General features: G+C 40.2%; 1 pseudogene; it reads left to right on the top strand.

Annotated features, from left to right (window-relative positions):
• The first annotated feature begins 52 nt into the window (after positions 1 to 52).
• LOC119524180 overlaps positions 53 to 12,731 on the top strand; it is a 308,154-nt pseudogene continuing 295,475 nt past the window's right edge.

The raw sequence follows: 12,731 nt of genomic DNA, 5'->3' as shown, positions 1-12,731 counted from the left end.
ATTACAGTACAGGATGCTTAGAATAATTCTGCTGCCAAGTGAATCAGAGACTTACAGTTCTCGGAGAGCACGGAGCTCACTCTTGCCCAGAGTTCAGACACAGGCCTCCTGAAATCGCCATTTCATACTCCAAAGAATGGAGCTTTCATCAGCCAAAGTCCTGAGTGCTGCAGATTTGCCTGAGATTGTAAGTAGGCCATACATATGTGTTGATTGTTACTATGTCTGAATCTTTTGTAGCCTTTTGAGAGATTGCTTCATAGGCTAGGAGGGTGGCATTCTGGGGAATTTGGTCCTGGCCCAGTCCTTTCGAGATGGTGAGCAACCCTGTTTTCCACTTTGGCTTGAGTCTCAGTTTTCTTATTTGTGGCGGAAGGGAATTTCTTTCCCCAAGCCCTCCTGCATGACAGAATTGGCTTCTATTGGCCGAGCCCCTTCTGTAGCAGCATTTATAAAGATTTTGAACAGTGCTGTCATCTGGTTTGACGGCTCTTTTCTTCTGATGCCTATCAACGACTGGATGAATTTTTTCTAGGGGACATTGTACACAGTGTCATCCAACCAACACCCTCCCCACTTCACCCACCCAGGCATCCTTTCCAACAGTGAAGTGTTCATATCAGGGGTTTGGAGCAGGTAACATTTCTGAGGCAGCTGGCAGATTTGGGAGTCTGGGATGAGGCCAGATGTAGAGTCCAGTTTTCCTGTGAAATAAAGGAATAAAGAAGGAGGAGGGAAGAAGGAGATGGGAGGTGAGGATAAAAAGTCAGCTTGGGTCTGTTCAAGAACAGTTGCCTGTTGATAGATGCACACCGAGGGGGTAGATGAGGGAGGGTCAGGCCCGCTGAGGCCCGGATCCCCACTCAGCTGACTTGAGTAGCCTTGGGCCATTAAAAACAAAACTCTCTCTTGGTCTTAATTTTCTCATCTGAAAATCAAGATCATAACACTTCACAGGATTGTTGGATCATTTGAAATAATGAATGTAAAAGCACCTGGCACTTGGTAGGCCCTGACTAAAGGATGTATTTTTGCCATCCTCATTCTCTTCTCCTTCCTCATTGTACCATTCTGTCATAAATACAAGCAGTGTACTGGGTTCTGTGAAATGCCACAAGTGTTGCTTGTTTCAAGGTGGCCTTTGTAGCTGCTGAGTTCTCTTGGTCAATGTCATAGGTGAGATCTTGGGGTCGGCCAGTTGGCCTTGCTCAAGTCCTTAGCCCCAGATTGCCTTTTTGCTCATGGCCAGGTGACCCCACTCCAACCCAAGGAAGGCCCAGGGAGAAAGTGTGAATGGATCATATTTGTATCTCAGGAGATGTTTGAGTTAAAGATGGCAGAGAATGGGACCCAAGTCAGGAGATGGTATTATGGGTCCTTGGAGGAAAGTGATATTTCGTAAGAGCCATTTCCAGTTGAGCTTTTGAGTTTCCAAGTTATAAGCACCTATATTCAGCAGGCTTGAGGGAGAAGAAAATGAATGATAAACACTGATGAAAACCACTTAGCAGTTCATCTGATCTGTGATTCAGAGGTGTGAATAATGCCCTGACTATCATGGTGACTTGCTATCAGGTTCAGACAACCTCTTCACAGACTACCATATGCATCAATCGATTCCCAATTGTCTTTTGGCTATGATATATGTGTGTTTGTTTAGGGAACTTTCTAGAGTCTGTCTTGTCAATTAGCCTTATATTTGTTATCTGAGTGAATTGCTAATAATAGCATTCTCTGACTAGTCACAAATGATCCCACTCCTTTTCCCCACTGAATTCCTTATATTTCACCTCATATTTAGGCTAACATTGTTTGCCTCCAGCTGGCAAGACTCCTCAATAAAAGTGTGTATCATATATCTAATATGGTGCTTATTTTTATCATTTATTTGGGAGACATAATATCATCTGTACACTTTGTTTTGTGTGCAGTGATTCAAGAGTAACTTTTATCTTCTTCAACGTCAAAATGATGTATCACAATGTACCACCCTTCACTGGCTCTCTGTTGCTGTTCGGTGAAATCCACTGTCTTGCTTCCCACTTGGCTGTTACCCTCTGACCTAGCACATGAGGGTCCTTTCCTGCCTCTGGCCTAGGCACTGCCACTTCTCTCTGCCAGGAATGCTCTTTCCTTGGCTCTTTGCTTGGCTGGCTCCTTCTCTCCTTTCGGGTGTCTGCTTACATGTTTTCACCTCAGAGAAGCCATCCTGGGCCATGTTATCTAAAGGGATTTCCTCCATCTTAAGTTTCCTCTCTCCCTTCCTGTCATGGCACCATAGTTCTTTCAGAGTGCCTGTAACAGCCTGCAAATATTTTGTTGACTCATTGATGTACTTGGAGCTTGCTGTCTCCCCCACTAGAACTTCAGCTCCCTGCTGTCAAAGGCTTTGTCTGCTGATTCCTGCTGTATCCCCAACCCCTAACTTGGGTTCCACACCCAGTAGATACTCAATAAATATTTGTCGAGTGAATGGATGCTTTGGATAAATAGTGTAATGAATGACTTTTAAGTAGTTTTTAGCTGCATGCTAATAAAGTCGGTTCCATCCTTTCTGTGTGAGGTCCCCTGACACTGTTGGAGCATTCCAGACCCCAGGACTGTTTCCCTCCCCTGGCAAGCCTGTGGCTGGTATACAGAGTAACCCTCTAAATGTTTTAAGCATCATTTTTGCTCTCAAAATGGAAACCACCTGTCTTCAAAGTGATTTGCTTAAAACAAATACTTTATTTCTTTACCTTCCTCACCTTCTTCCTTTCTCTACCTCCTGCCAAGAATAATGGGAAACCCTGTTGTCTTGGAAGGTGGTTTCCCCTCTGATTAGAAGCCAAAGCTGGATGATTCATCACCATGGATGCTGGGGCAATGGCTTTTCCCTGCCCCACTGCTCTCAGTGTTAGCAGGTGGTTTTTCTAGGGGCTTCAAAGGGGTCATGTGATGGGGGTTCAGCCTTGGGACTGTTCCTCTTTGTACATTTCATTAAATTTCCTTCTTACAGGCAAAGAACCTAGCACAGGGCACCATGGAAATGGCATTGGGGATGACACAATGACCGAGTTGTGCTTTGTGGTAGACTGTTTTCCAGCCATTTGAAACCTTACACCAACTCTGGGGAGGAGATAATGTTATCCCCTTTTAGAGAGGGGGGAAATGGAGGCTCAGAGAGGTTAGGTGATTTTCTTCTGGGCATGTAGGTTGTAAGTGGCCAGGGCCAGAACCCAGGTCTGTCTTGCTCCCAAATTGGTGTAATACTTATGGTGTACTCAGTGTTCTTAGGCTATTGGGATAATATCCTGCCATTAACAATGACAAAAAAATGATCTTGCAACCCAGTATACACATATGTATATGTACATGTAACTGAAATAACAGTTTCAGGAAACAATAGTTGCCTTCACTGCACACACAGTACATCACACACTGCACCCTTATATCCCCCCTTTAACTTAAAAAAATGCTGGTCGGGACCTTCTAACTTGATTATGTGACCCACTACTAATTGTGGCAACCCACAGTCTGATCACAGTGAAAAACACTAGTGTAGGTAATATGTAAAATATACTTGCTGTATGTAGAGGGTTACATGATGTAAACTACTTTATAAAATTTTTACCAAAATGTAACATATGTATATCAAATATACATCAGAGTATAGCTTGTTGAATTTTCATAAATCGAACGCATCTGTGTAACCAGCATTAGAGCAAAACACACGCCATTGATTTAAGCTTCTTTTACTAGAGAGAGGGGTGGAGGACAACAGAAACTGACATTCCCTCAATTTATTGTTAATTACACGCGTACAGCTTACTTGATGGGATTTCTCTATTTAGAAGTCTGTATTCTGCATTTCCAGAGATGGGGCCTGACAGGTATTTTAGATCTAACAACTGCTGAAGTTGTGGAGCAAGGTTTCCATAAAGGCCTTCAGGAACTGGCACAAGATGAGGGCTGAATGAGGATGTGCCTGGTAAAATATGAACGAGCCAGAGGAGGAAAGGGTGAGGCCCAGCAGTTGAGAATGGAAACATTTGAGTGTGAGAATTTACAGAGATACTAATCGAGACCATTTTACTGGAATGGATGGAGGAAGGAGGGGAGGGGACTTGTGATTAAAAGAGTACCAAACCTCTGGAAGTTAATGAAATTTTTTGTAAAACAAGGAATACCCACTTCTCATGGTCGGTATGGACTTTTGGAGAAAACTGTTTTAGCATATTGAATTAAACTGCTTATTTCTTGGCCAAAAATATATGTGAATCTCAATACAAAAGCAAACTAGAGCAACTCCGCTTTCATAATATGTGTGTTCTGCCAGGCTGTCTTGGTGGACAAACTGTACATAATTGGTTGTTACAGGATGTGTGGAAAAATTAAAGGGAGCTAACACTTTGTAGTTTTAAATGTTAAGTTATTAAAGTTCATTAATTCACACCCTTTTTAGATGCATTTTAAGCTAACTTTTAGGCAAACTGTAATAGCTTTCCTGAATCAGGGACTTAGGGATAATAACAAATCCTATTGTCCTTGTTGATTAGCTAGGCTCTTATTCATTGTTCATTTGTTTGTAAAGTTGACTAGGAGACATTTATCTGCTACTCATTTAATATGTATTTCCTAGGCTTTCTTGACCCATAATGTTGGCTTGTGGGCTTGTGTTGAATTCTGCGTGTTACTGGGTGAGTAAGAAAAGGTTTTGAGAATTTAACAAACACACTGTGGAAGAAAAGGAGGAACTCTGGGGTGGACAGGAGTGGGTGTATCTGACTTACTGTGGCTTCCTCAGTGCCCAGAATCCTGTCTGGGCACTGAGGACTTGCTGAATGAATGGAAGAATAAAGGAAAAAAATCATAGCTAACGTTTAAAGAGTATATACTATGTGCTCTGCCTCTTTGATCTGATTTAATGATCACAATAAGCCTTGAGGCAGGGACTGTTGTTATCCTTGTCTTCAGAGTGACCTTATGTCTCATTTGTCTGGGGACGGTTCTGGTTTTCTCCTGTCATCCTAGTATTAACATTAATAGTCCCTCCTGTCACTCTCAAGTGTCCTGGTTCAGGAGGTAAATTATTTCACTTTCAAATGTCCTTTTGAGAAAAAGGTGAGGAAACTGAAGCACAAAGAAGCCTGTCACTTCCCAAGGTCACCCAGATAATCAGAGGCAGAGCTAGGATTCTTTCTGAGGACTCTGACTCCAGATCTTGTAAGTTAACTACTAAGTTCTGCTGCCTCAAAATTTAGGCCAAGGGCTATGTAATAGTAAAGAAAAAAAGCCTTCATGATGGTTGTCAGTCTTAGCATTTACTGAAAACTACCACCAAGTTGGAACCCTAAGTAGGTGACATGTGACTGAGGGCAATGAGAGTGTGCTAGGTGAAAACCTGCTGAAACCTCAGTGTATTTTTATTGGTAAACCAGGCAATTTGTAGCCTAGAGTGAGATTGCCATTCCCACTTGCATGGTGCTTATTGTTTACAAAACCCTTCTCCTACATTATTGTGTTTAAGCTTCTTGTACACCCCAAGGTGGGTGGCGGTATCCTCATGTTACAGTGGAGGGTGGCAGGTCAGCAGGATGATGTGGCCACTGCCTGAGGTTTTACAGATAGAAGAGGGCAGATCCAGGCTTCAACACAGGTATTCTGCTTCCAGAATATAGTGGGAAATGAGTGCATTTCCCACTGTAGCAGAGGTGCCTCTCAGCTAGACTTTGTTACACAGCTACTCTCCTATTTGAGGGTGCTATTTATGGAGGATTAGCGAGTTAACTAAAGACTCATTAGCCTAACACAGGGTTTCTCAGCCTCAGCACTGTTGACATTTTGGGCCAGATAAGTCTATTGGAAGGGGCTGTCCCATGCATTGTAGGATGCTTATGAGCATCCCTGGTCTCTACCCACTACACTGTCAAAAATCTCTTTGGGGGCACAGTTGTCCCGGTTAAGAAGTCCTAGCTTGACATGATAGTCACATTTTTTTTTAAAACAGCTTTATTGAGATTTAATTCATATACCAAACAATTCACTCATTTAAAGTTTACGATTCAATGGTTTTTAGAGTATTCATAGGTGCAGCTATCACCATAATCAATTTTTTTTAATCTTCATTTTATTGAGATATATTCACATACCACACAGTCATACAAAACAAATCGCACTTTCGATTGTTCACAGTACCATTACATAGTTGTACATTCATCACCTAAATCAATCCCTGACACCTTCATTAGCACACACACAAAAATAACAAGAATAATAATTAGAGTGAAAAAGAGCAATTGAAGTAAAAAAGAACACTGGGTACCTTTGTCTGTTTCCTTCCCCTATTTTTCTACTCATCCATCCATAAACTAGACAAAGTGGAGTATGGTCCTTTTGGCTTTTCCAGTCCCATTGTCACCCCTCATAAGCTACATTTTTTATACAACTGTCTTCAAGATTCATGGGTTCTGGGTTGTAGTTTGATAGTTTCAGGTATCCATCACCAGCTACCCCAATTCTTTAGAACCTAAAAAGGGTTGCCTAAGTGTGTGTAAGAGTGCCCACCAGAGTGACCTCTAGGCTCCTTTTGGAATCTCTTTGCTACTGAAGCTTATTTCATTTCCTTTCACATCCCCCTTTTGGTCAAGAAGATGTTCTCCGTCCCACAATGCCAGGTCTACATTCCTCCCCGGGAGGCATATTCCACGTTGCCAGGGAGATTCACTCCCCTGGGTGTCTGATCCCACGTAGGGGGGAGGGCAGTGATTTCACCTTTCAAGTTGGCTTAGCTAGAGAGAGAGGGCCACATGTGAGCAACAAAGAGGCATTCAGGAGGAGGCTCTTAGGAACAATTATAGGGAGACCTAGCCTCTCCTTTGCAGCAACTGTCTTCCCAAGGGTAAAACCTATGGTAGAGGGCTCAACCCATCAAACCACCGGTCCCCTATGTCTGTGGTCATATTAGCAACTATCGAGGTGGGGTAGGCAAATACCCCTGCATTTTCCACAGGCTCCTCAAGGGGGCACTATATCTTTTTTACCTTTTTTTTTTTAACTTTCCCTTCTTTTTTAAATCAACTGTATGAAAAAAAAGTTAAAAAGAAAACAAACATACAATAGAAGAACATTTCAAAGAGACCATAACAAGGGAGTAAGAAAAAGACAACTAACCTAAGATAACTGCTTAACTTCCAATATGTTCCTACTTTACCCCAAGAAAGTTACCTAATATAGCAACATTTCTGTGAACTTGTTCCTACTATATCCATCAGAAATTAACAGACCATAGTCATTCCTGGGCATCCCCAGAACGTTAAATAGCTTATCTGTTCTGCTTGGATTATTGTTCCCCCTTCCTTAATTGCTCTCTATTGCTAGTTCCCCTACATTCTACATTATAAGCCATTTGTTTTACATTTTTCAAAGTTCACATTAGTGGTAGCATATAATATTTCTCTTTTTGTGCCTGGCTTATTTTGCTCAGCATTATGTCTTCAAGGTTCATCCATGTTGTCATATGTTTCACGAGGTCGTTCCTTCTTACTACCGCGTAGTATTCCATTGTGTGTATATACCACATTTTACTTATCCACTCATCTGTTGAAGGACATTTGGGTTGTTTCCATCTCTTGGCAATTGTGAATAATGCTGCTATGAACATTGGCGTGCAGATATCTGTTCGTGTCACTGCTTTCCGACCTTCCGGGTATATACCGAGAAGTGCAATCGCTGGATCGAATGGTAACTCTATATCTAGTTTTCTAAGGAACTGCCAGACTGACTTCCAGAGTGGCTGAACCATTATACAGTCCCACCAACAATGAATGAGAGTCCCAATTTCTCCACATCCCCTCCAGCATTTGTAGTTTCCTGTTTGTTTAATGGCAGCCATTCTAACCGGTATTAGATGGTATCTCATTGTGGTCTTAATTTGCATCTCTCTAATAGCTAGTGAAGCTGAACATTTTTTCATGTGTTTCTTGGCCATTTGTATTTCCTCTTCAGAGAACTGTCTTTTCATATCTTTTGCCCATTTTATAATTGGGCTGTCTGTACTATTGTCATTGAGTTGTAGGATTTCTTTGTATATGCAAGATATCAGTCTTTTGTCAGATACATGGTTTCCAAAAATTTTTTCCCATTGAGTTGGCTGCCTCTTTACCTTTTTGAGAAATTCCCTTGAGGTGCAGAAACTTCTAAGCTTGAGGAGTTCCCATTTATCTATTTTGTCTTTTGTTGCTTGTGCTTTGGGTGTAAAGTCTAGGAAGTGGCCGCCTAATACAAGGTCTTGAAGATGTTTTCCTACATTATCTTCTAGGAGTTTTATGGTACTTTCTTTTATATTGAGATCTTTCGTCCGTTTTGAATTAATTTTTGTGTAGGGGGTGAAGTAGGGGTCCTCTTTCATTCTTTTGGATATGGATATCCAACTCTCCCAGCCCCATTTGTTGAAAAGACCATTATGGCTCAGTTCAGTGACTTTGGGGGCCTTATCAAAGATCAGTCGGCCATAGATCTGAGGGTCTATCTCTGAATTCTCAATTCGATTCCATTGATCTATATGTCTATCTTTGTGCCAGTACCATGCTGTTTTGGCAACTGTGGCTTTATAATAAGCTTCAAAGTCAGGGAGTGTAAGTCCTCCCACTTCGTTTTTCTTTTTTAGAGTGTCTTTAGCAATTCGAGGCATCTTCCCTTTCCAAATAAATTTGATAACTAGCTTTTCCAAGTCTGCAAAGTAGGTTGTTGGAATTTTGATTGGGATTGCATTGAATCTGTAGATGAGTTTGGGTAGAATTGACATCTTAATGACATTTAGCCTTCCTATCCATGAACATGGAATATTTTTCCATCTTTTAAGGTCCCCTTCTATTTCTTTTAGTAGAGTTATGTAGTTTTCTTTGTATAGGTCTTTTACATCTTTGGTTAAGTTTATTCCTAGGTACTTGATTTTTTTAGTTGCTATTGAAAATGGTATCTTTTTCTTGAGTGTCTCTTCAGTTTGTTCATTTCTAGCATATAGAAACATTACTGGCTTATGTGCATTAATCTTGTATCCCGCTACTTTGCTAAATTTGTTTATTAGCTCTAGTAGCTGTATCGTCGATTTCTCAGGGTTTTCCAGATATAAGATCATATCATCTGCAAACAATGACAGTTTTACTTCTTCTTTTCCAATTTGGATGCCTTTTATTTCTTTGTCTTGCCTGATTGCTCTGGCTAGCACTTCCAGCACAATGTTGAATAACAGTGGTGACAGCGGGCATCCTTGTCTTGTTCCTGATCTTAGAGGGAAGGCTTTCAGTCTCTCACCATTGAGTACTATGCTGGCTGTGGGTTTTTCATATATGCTCTTTATCATGTTGAGGAAGTTTCCTTCAATTCCTACCTTTTGAAGTGTTTTTATCAAAACGGATGTTGGATTTTGTCAAATGCTTTTTCAGCATCTATTGAGATGATCAATTGATTTTTCCCTTTTGACTTGTTAATGTGTTGTAATACACTGATTGATTTTCTTATGTTGAACCATCCTTGCATGCCTGGAATGAACCCCACTTGTTCATGGTGTATGATTTTTTTAATGTGTCTTTGGATTCGATTTGCAAGTATTTTGTTGTGGATTTTTGCATCTATAGGCATTAGGGAGATTGGCCAGTTGTTTTCCTTTTTTGTAGCATGTTTGCCTGGTTTTGGTATTAGATTGATGTTAGCTTTATAAAATGAGTTAGGTAGTGTTTCATTTTCTTCAATGTTTTGAAAGAGTTTGAGTAAGATTGGTGTCAGTTCTTTCTGGAAAGTTTGGTAGAATTCCCCTGTCAAGACATCTGGCCATGGGTATTTATTTGTGGGAAGATTTTTGATGACTGATTGGATCTCTTTGCTTGTGATGGGTTGGTTGAGGTCTTCTATTTCTTCTCTGGTCAGTCTAGGTTGTTCATATGTTTCCAGGAAATTGTCCATTTCTTCTACATTATCCAGTTTGTTGCCATACAGTTGTTCATAATATCCTCTTATATTTTTTTTAATTTCTTCAGGATCTGCAGTTATGTCACCTTTTTCATTCATTATTTTGTTTATATGGGTCTTCTCTCTTTTCGATTTTGTCAGTCTAGCTAGGAGCTTGTCAATCTTGTTGATCTTCGCAAAGAACCAACTTTGGGTGATATTTATCCTCTCTATTGTTTTTTTGTTCTCTATGTCATTTATTTCTGCTTTAATCCTTGTGAATTCTTTTCTTGTACTTGGTTTAGGATTGGTTTGCTGTTCATTTTCTAGCTTCTTCAGTTGATCCATTAGTTCTTTGATTTTGGTTCTTTCTTCCTTTTTAATATATGCGTTTAGTGCTATAAATTTCCCCCTTAGCACTGCTTTTGCTGCATCCCATAGGTTTTGGTATGTTGTGTTCTCATTTTCATTCGTCTCTATATAGTTAGCAATTTCTCTTGCTATTTCTTCGTTAACCCACTGATTGTTTAGGAGTGTGTTGTTTAACCTCCAGGTATTTGTGAATTTTCTAAGTCTCTGATGGTTATTGACTTCTAATTGTACTCTATTGTGGTCAGAGAATGTGCTTTGAATAATTTCAATCTTTTTAAATTTATTGAGGCTTGTTTTATGTCCCAGCATATGATCTATTCTGGAGAAAGTTCCGTGAGCACTAGAAAAGTATGTGTATCCTGGTGATTTGGGATGTAATGTCCTGTATATGTCTGTTAAATCTAATTCATTTATCAGATTGTTTAGGTTTTCAATTTCCTTATTGGTCTTCTGTCTGGTTGATCTATCTATAGGAGAGAGTGATGTGTTGAAGTCTCCCACAATTATTGTGGAAACATCAATTGCTTCCTTTAGTTTTGCCAGTGTTTCTCTCACGTATTTTGTGGCACCTTGATTGGGTGCATAGACATTTACGATTGTTATTTCTTCTTGTTGAATTGCCCCTTTTATTAGTATGTAGTGGCCTTGTTTGTCTCTCAAAACATCCCTGCATTTAAAGTCTATTTTATCTGAGATTAATATTGCTATACCTGCTTTCTTTTGGCTGTAGCTTGCATGAAATATTTTTTCCATCCTTTCACTTTCAGTTTCTTTGTGTCCCTGTGTCTAAGATGAGTCTCTTGTATGCAACATATTGATGGTTCATTTTTTTGATCCATTCCGCGAATCTATATCTTTTAATTGGGGAGTTTAATCCATTTACATTCAACATTGTAACCGTGAAAGCATTTCTTGAATCAGCCATCTTATCCTTTGGTTTATGTTTGTCATATTTTTCCCCTCTGCCTATTAATATCCTTTATTTTACCCATACCGAATCTCTTTAGTACTGAACCTTTCTCCAAGTCTCTCTGTCCTTTCTTGGTTTCTCTGTCTGTAGGACTCCCTTTAGTATCTCCAGTAGGGCAGGTCTCTTGTTAGCAAATTCTCTCAGCATTTGTTTGTCTGTGAAAAATTTCAGCTCTCCCTCAAATTTGAAGGAGAGCTTTGCTGGATAAAGTATTCTTGGCTGGAAATTTTTCTCTCAGAATTTTAAATATATCGTGCCACTGCCTTCTCGCCTCCATGGTGGCTGCTGAGTAGTCACTACTTAGTCTTATGCTCTTTCCTTTGTATGTGGTGGATTGCTTTTCTCTTGCTGCTTTCAGAACTTGCTCCTTCTCTTCCGTGTTTGACAGTGTGATTAGAATATGTCTCGGAGTGGGTTTATTTGGATTTATTCTATTTGGAGTTCGCTGAGCATTTATGATTTGTGTATTTATGTTGTTTAGAAGATTTGGGAAGTTTTCCCCAACAATTTCTTTGAATACTTTTCCTAGACCTTTACCCTTTTCTTCCCCTTCCGGGACACCAATGAGTCTTATATTTGGACGTTTCATATCATCTATCATATCCCTGAGGTCCATTTCGATTTTTTCAATTTTTTTCCCCATTCTTTCTTTTATGCTTTCATTTTCCATTGTGTCATCTTCCAGGTCACTGATTCATTGTTCAGCTTCCTCTAGTCTTGTACTATGAGTGTTGAGAATCTTTTTAATTTGGTTAACAGTTTCTTTAACTTCCATAAGATCATCCATTTTTTAATTTAGTCTTGCAATGTCTTATTTATGCTCTTCTAGGGTCTTCTTGATTTCCTTTGTATCCCGTACTATGGTCTCATTGTTCATCTTTAGTTCTTTGAGTAGCTGCTCTAGGTGTTGTGTCTCTTCTGGTCTTTTGATTTGGGTGCTTGGGCTTGGGTTATCCATATCATCTGTTTTATTCATATGCTTTAAAATTTTCTGTTGTTTTTGGCCTCTTGGCATTTGCTGAACTTGATAGGGTTCTTTTACAATTTGTAGACCAATTGAAGTCCTTATCTCTAATTTATCAGATCTACAGCTTTGTGGAGTACACTTTCTCTAACTAACCAGCAGGTGGCGTCCACGAGCCACCTGTTCTCCACAAGCCAGTTCTCCCCTGCTTAGCCTTTTTGGTGAGTGGGGGAGTGAGTCTTGTGGGGTCCAATTGGTGTACCAAGCTTGCATGTATAGTTGGTGTTGCCTGACCTGTATATGGGGTGTGTTTCTGGGCAGTCAGGGAGGGGGTTTGGCTCTAACAATCAAATCTCTCTGGTGATCCTAGAGTTTTAAAGCTGCTGCAATAGTCTAATCCTTCAGTTCAGTCCTGCCACAGTTTGTCTCTGCCACTGACCCACAAGTCCTTGGTATTGGCGTATGGCTCCTGAGACTTGCAAGTGGGCCCCTCTTCCA

The sequence above is a fragment of the Choloepus didactylus genome, chromosome Y (genome assembly GCF_015220235.1).
Source record: "Choloepus didactylus isolate mChoDid1 chromosome Y, mChoDid1.pri, whole genome shotgun sequence".
Lineage (NCBI taxonomy): Eukaryota > Metazoa > Chordata > Mammalia > Pilosa > Megalonychidae > Choloepus > Choloepus didactylus.
The sequence above is the reverse complement of the archived record's forward strand: the minus strand, read 5'-3'. Positions and strand labels throughout refer to the sequence as shown.